Raw genomic sequence first — 7,342 nt, forward strand, 5'->3', positions numbered from 1 at the left:
TTATCATATTCATATTCTAATCACATTTATTTTATTTTTTTCTTATTATTTCAAGTTCCATATTCTATTATTTCAAGTTCTTTGGTGTAATTCAAATTGATGTAATTCACTACCATTTTTAACATAAGATTACTAATATATGCATCAAATAAGTGTTCAAATAAATACAATACGTTGAGCATGAAAATTTTTCCCAACTCTCTCATATTTAGCAAACATTTCATAAATTTTTATAACTCTATTTTTTATTTCATTCTTAGTTTTTTTATTAATTGAAGATAGAGGTTGTGTTGGCACAACACTTCATTAGTATTGTTTTAACCCTCTTCCTTTATGTTATTGATATTTTCCTCTTGACGAGGAGTCATTAAGACCACTAATATTGTCCAAACTAAATTCATGACAATTAAATCCAAAAAAATTACTTATGATACTTTCATATATTACAACACCTGTTTGGAAGAAGTTCCACCATATAAATATCTTCGGATCTATATCCATCATAAGCCCAATTAGTATTATCACAATGAGAAAAGAATAAATGGAGGATAGAAAACTTATTATGGGCTTGAAAATAACTGTAAGTTTGCATATTTTCAGATATGGCATAAAAATAAACTCTTCCTTGAGACTCTTATTATTTTATATGGATGTGAAGTTAAGGGCTGCAATATCTATAAAGAAACATGGAGGAAGATAGAGCACACCTTAAAGTAGTTTATAACCTAAAATATCAAGATTAAATGTAACACTCCCTATCATGTCTTCATGATTGAAGATAGTCTTTCCCCATTGAAAGCATGGCTATGACTAGGTATGTTGTATATAAGAAGAAGTTAAACATCATGGAAACTAAGAGGTTTCCTAAAATTGCTTTCAACTCTAGCCAAAATCCCCACTTTCAGCTCAAGGATGTATTTTCTTGGTTAGACCATTGCTAAATAAAAGAGGAGATAATTTTGCAAAATAAAAATAATAGTAAAATTATTATTACTTCAAAATTTTGAGAGAAATAATTAACATGTGAGAGGAAAAAAAAAAACTAAGATATTATAAAAATGTACAATCAACATCAATTTCAAAAATTATTTTTTTTGTTTTGTTTTAACTCATACTAAAAAAAGAATATTATTGAAATAAAAACCAATTCTCATAAAACTCATAATGAAATTAAAAAATAAAACATTCTAAAAGCACCATCAATCCAAATAAACAAGGCTTTTAACTTTCATACCATAAGAAAATTTAATATAAAAAATAATTTCTTTACTGTTTTTAGCCTAAAAATAAAATATCGAAAAATTCTGAATAATCTGATATTTTCTTAAGATCCAATAAAATAGATTTGTGCATGGTTTTGAATTATTTGAAATTTATTTACCATTTGCTTCACGATTATTTGAAATTTATTTACCATTTGCTTCACGATTATTTGAAATTCACTTACCATTTACCTTCACGCATATTATCGGGATAAACTGAGCTTTGATAGACCTTATGGCGGCTATAAATACCATACGCTTCTGCCTTTCATTCAGCGTGTCAGTTACCAACGTGTGTCCGATATGGAATTTCATATTACACTGCTTGCTAATACAGCAGCTAGTGTTGGTTTATTTCTCTGTTTATTTTTCATACACTATTGCATAGGAGAAGGATTAGGGCCAGATTGCCTCCAGGTCCCTTTCCATGGCCAATCGTCGGAAATCTCTTCCAACTGATCCCTCCTGCTCACCGTGCTCTTAAAGCCCTCGCTGATAAACATGGCCCCATTTTCTTTCTGCGCTTAGGCTCTCTCCCTACCGTCGTCGTCTCTTCTTCTGACATAGCCAAAGAGTTTCTCAAAACTCATGACTTGATTTTTGCCAGCCGACCTCCAACAGCTGCTGGGAGATTAATGGTTTACAATTCTAAAGATGTGGCCTTCGCTCCCTATGGAGATCACTGGAGGCAAGTGAGAAAGATATGCGTGTTAGAACTGCTGACTGCCAAAAGAATCGAGTCATTCAAGGGTGTGCGAGAGGAAGAAGTGTCTGCGATGATCCGTTCAATTTGGGAGGAGAGTGAGAGCGGAATAAAGGGTGTGAATATTAGCAAGGCCCTCTCTACTCTCAACTCCAATATAATTTGGCGGATACTGGCGGGGAGGACATTTTCTGACGATGATTTGGGTGGCGATTTCAAAGGTTTCAAGGATTTGTTAGTAGACCTGATAACTGCGGTGGGAGCTTTTCCCATCGGAGACTTTATTCCCTATTTGGATTGGCTTGATTTGCAAGGCATCAAGCGGCGCATGAAGAAAATCCATAAAACATTCAATGAGTTTGTGGAGAAAATAATAGACGACCACGTTGCTCATCGCATGGCCGCGACTTCCAATCACGTCAAAGATTTCGTGGATGTGCTGCTCGAGAAAGCTGAGGCCGACTCCAAAATCACAAGGGAAACTATCAAGGCTCTTGTGATAGTGTGTCTCTAGGCCCTGGGCCATTCTATTATCATTTTTTATCATCATTCGTTAAAACTTAAATCAATCAAATTTTTGCATTAATTGTATGCAGGACATGTTCACAGCCGGGATGGAGACAACATCGACTACGTTAGAATGGGCAATGAGTGAGCTGCTGAGGCATCCACATGCCATGAAGAGATTGCAGCAAGAAATCGAAGATGTAGTCGGCAAACATCGGCAAGTGATTGAATCTGATGTAGTGAGGATGAAATACCTCCAGTGCGTAGTGAAAGAGACGCTAAGATTATACCCAGCGGCACCGCTAGCTATTCCTCATGAATCTGTAGAGGCTGCTACAGCACGAGGATACTCTATCCCTAAGAAAGCAACGTTGATTGTGAATGTGTGGGCTATAGGAAGGGATGTCAATGTGTGGGGGGCAGATGCTTCGGAATTCAAGCCTGAGAGATTCATGAAGGACGAACATGTGAATTCAGCAGATCAATCAGACTTCCGTATGATTCCGTTTGGGGCAGGAAGGAGAGGATGCCCAGGGGCCCCCATGGCTATTCCCACCATTGAACTCGCAGTGGCTCAGCTGATGCACACTTTTAACTGGAGAGTTGAAGGTGATCCGTCGCGGCTTGATATGACGGAAGTTTGTGGGCAGACGATTCGAAGGCAAGTTCCGCTGTGTGCTTATCCAAGCTTGAGGGTAGGCTTTCCACTGAAGTCCAGCGATGAAGCGTAGGAAGAGTATAGGTACCGTGGGGCTTTCTGTGCAGTGGCTTTCCTATTTTCCCTAGTGGCTTTAATTTAGCTGCCAATGCTTTCGCTACATGTTATTGTAGTTTAGTTTATGGTATTCTAATATTCGTAGCAATGCTTTCGCTACATGCTATTGTAATTTAGTTTTTGGTAATTACGTAACGTTGATTGTTATGTTAACATGCTGATTTCGGTATCTTGCCTTATCATTGGTGAGTGGGATTGTTGGCATAGAATTTTGATCGTTAATAATATAACCAGCCATGAGCAACTTCACTTAAAAAAAAATTAACAATCACATTAACGTTTCTTTATGTGAAACGGGTACCGATATTAATTAAGGTTCATAATCATTCTCTAGTTCTAAAATTTTATAAATAATTCAAAGAAAATAAAATAATGCAATTAATCATGAAAGTATGCAACTATTCATGGGATTTTTTGGTTAAAAATATATATCTTTTTTCACTTATTTGGTAGTAGAGTATTTTAATTAATTTTTAAAAGGAATTTCGTTAAAAATATATATATTTTTTAATTTTTCAGATGAAATTATATAGGAGTAATATCGTTCAGTTTTTCGAATCAATCAGTGTGGTTAATCTCTAGAACAAGATGATAAATCAGATCAATAAAGAGAGCAACTAATTAGCTGTTAGAAAAAACAGCTAGTTTGACTAAGAATAATTATTTATTTATTTATTATTGTTTTTATTTTTACTTTTGTTTTTGTTTTTATTTTTTTGGTTTTATGAAGATTATTAAATTTTTTTTTTTAAATGCTATAATAAGAATATATATATAAATATATATATATTTTGGAAAGGTTGAATTTAGAATAACATCAAATTAAATATATTTATATTATAAAAATTAATATCACTATGGAGGTACTCTTAGGGATTCAAATTTTAATAAATAAATGAACCAAGAGGCTAAGATGTATAAAATAAAAATAAAAATAAAAATAAAAACAACAATAAATAAATAAATAATTATTCTTAGTCAAACTAGCTGTTTTTTCTAACGGCTAGTTGACTACTCTCTTCATCTATTTATTTCATTGGGTGGATCTGATTCATCATCTTGTCTTGAAGATGAACCACATTGATTGGTTCGAAACACATTGAGGATATTACTACTATGTGATTTTTTCCGAAAGATTTTGTTATTATTAATATATATCTTTTTAATTTATTTGGATTAGAAAATAAAATGTGAGAGAGTGTTCTGTTAAGGCACCTAATACTGATTGAAAAATCTATTAGCAAAAATCGAGTCAGATCATCAATTTATAGATTAAGTGTGTGAATTATCTCAATACTCATATTATCTAGCCAAAAAACACGCATATTATTGTAATTTAGTTTATGGTAATTACGTAACGTTGATTATTATGTTAACATGCTGATTTCGGTGCCATGCCTTATGATTGATGAGTAACGCTGATTATTATGTTAACATGCTGATTTCGGTACCTTGCCTTATCATGATGAGCTTGTTGGCCTAGAATTTTGATAGTTAATAATATAACTAGCAATCAGCAACTTTGCTTTACTAAAAAAATTAACAATTACATTAATGTTTTTTAATATGAAACGGACCCCAATGTTAATTAATGTTCATAAGCACTAAACTTTTATAAATAATTTAAAGAAAATAAAATAATTCAATGAATAGTGAAAGTGTACAAGTAATTTAATGTATTTTAATTAATTTTTTAAAGAAATGTTGTTAAAAATATATATCATTTTCATTTATTTAGTGTATAGTAAATGGTGACATGATGTTATGTTAAAGTATTTAGTGGTGTAAAAGTCATTCATTGGAAAGTTTGTGGGAAACGTTAGTCATGCTAAGGGCTAGTGGTGTAAAGGTCATTCATTGAAAAGTCTTTAGGGAAAAAGTTAGTCATGCTAAGGACTCGTGTGGCCCAAGCCAGATGACTTATATGCATCTAGGTAGTGTCTAATCAAGGCGTAGATTAGACATTACCTCATGACTCAAATGTTTTATTTTGTATTTCGTATTTAATTATTAACATTTAATATGATATATCACATAACGTGTAATATTTATATAAGTGAAATTGTCCATATTTTATATATGTTATCTAACTATTAACATATAATTATGTTGAGTGGTTTGAAGGAATGATTGGGACCCTCCCTATCCATGTTCGATTCCTGCAAGTGGCACAATGAGCTTCTTTATAATGGCTTTAATTTTTGTTGTTAAAATTGAATAATCTTCTTCGTAAACATATTTTTAACCATCTAAAGATTTGTTAAAATTGTTAACTCATAAGTCTGAGTCATGAAAATTTGCATAATCCAATTAATTAAAAAAAATCAATAAACTAAATTCTTGATAAATTAAAAACAACTTTTAAATAAAGGAAAAACTTGTCGAATTTTATGTTACAAAATTCTTTTTAAAAAAAGATAAGTATAAAATAGTTAGATTACCCTAAGGTATACCATTCACTCACATTTATTTACATTAATATTATTATTTTACTGTGCACTTATAAATAAATTTACAAAGAGAAATTCAATTACATTAATATTATTACTTTATTGTGCACTTAGAAATAAATTTACAAAGATAAATTCAATTAGACACTCCTATGTTATGAAGTATAATGTAAACCATAAAAATTGATGTTCAAATCTTTATAAATCAAGCGAAAAAAACAAAAAACTATACACTTATACATAATTATAATCTAAAACATAACACATATCATTAACTTAAATTTGATTAAGTTAATTTTATTTTTTTACTATGCCCTTATAAATGATTATTTATAAATAATGATAATTTTAGACATCACATAAATGAACATAAATGGTTTCATGTTACTATCAAATATGTGAAAAGGGAAAATTTGGGAGTTCACGGGACAAATCTCCTCGACACCCTTGTTAGGCCCAAGAGAATATAATAATAATAAATAAATAAAATAGTAAATAATAAACTAGAGTTTTAAATAAATATATATAGAAACACCGTAAGGCCTAGAGTTCTAAATAAATATATAAATAAATGCTCTAAGGCCTAGAGTTCTAAATAAATATATATAGAAACTGGTAAGGTAGTAGGAAATAGAAACTCTGTAAGGCAGGATAATAATAAATAAATAAAATAGTAAATAATAAACTAAATTTCTAAAAAATATATGTAGAAACGCTCTAAGGCCTAGAGTTCTAAATAAATACATATAAAAACTCTGTAACGCTGGAGTGTAGGAAATATAAACTCCATAAGGTCGGAGCTTAGGAAATAGAAATATAGAAACTCTGTAAGGCAGGAGTGTAGGAAATAGAAACTCAAACTGCGTAAGGCAGGAGCTTAGGAAATAGAAATATAGAAACTCCGTAAGGCATAAGGCCTAGAGTTCTAAATAAATATATATAGAAACTCCATAAGGCCTAGAGTTCTAGATAAATATATATAGAAACTTTGTAATGTGTGAGTGTAGGAAAGAGTAGAAGAAAAGATAGAAGTAAAAAAATTAACAATTTTCTAAATGCGCTACACCACATAATAAACTAAGTTATGAATAAATATATATAATAATAATAAATAAATAAAATAATAAATAATAAACAAGAGTTCTAAATAAATATGTATAGAAACGCAGTAAGGTGGTAGCATAGGAAAGAATAACAGAAAAGATAGAAATAAATTTTTTTATTTTTTTTTAAATACATTACACCACATCTCATAGTATTTACCCAAATCATTTTTTTAAATAAAAACTGTTAGAAAGATTCAAGGTAACTTCCATCAAAATTTTAAAAGCACAAAATGTTTTCATGCATAACCATTAATCATAAAATGCAAAGCAAAACCATAAAATGCAAAGAAAAACAAATTACTAGATCATATGTCATGGTCAAACAAATTCCAGAGTTCATACTTCATTCACTTTTATTATTTACTTTTCACTTGGTAAACCTCCCAACCTGTTTGATATAGATGTTTAAATTGATGACTTTCTAGTCTACGTATCCATCATGGTTCGATTGATTTTTTGGATTAGTGAAGCTTGCAGAGTATGTGTCAAACCCAACATTCGTACATGAAGTGAAGGAGGAGCCAAAGGGGCATTTTCTC

At 30.9% G+C, this 7,342-nt stretch overlaps 1 pseudogene; it reads left to right on the forward strand.

Moving 5' to 3' along the window:
- Positions 1-1,497: 1,497 nt before the first annotated feature.
- Positions 1,498-3,203, forward strand: LOC149252269 (cytochrome P450 750A1 pseudogene; annotated as a pseudogene).
- Positions 3,204-7,342: the final 4,139 nt, after the last annotated feature.

The sequence above is a fragment of the Pinus tabuliformis genome, chromosome 7 (genome assembly GCF_031772625.1).
Source record: "Pinus tabuliformis cultivar Carrire ecotype Pingquan chromosome 7, CPIR1, whole genome shotgun sequence".
Classification (NCBI taxonomy): Eukaryota; Viridiplantae; Streptophyta; class Pinopsida; order Pinales; family Pinaceae; genus Pinus; species Pinus tabuliformis.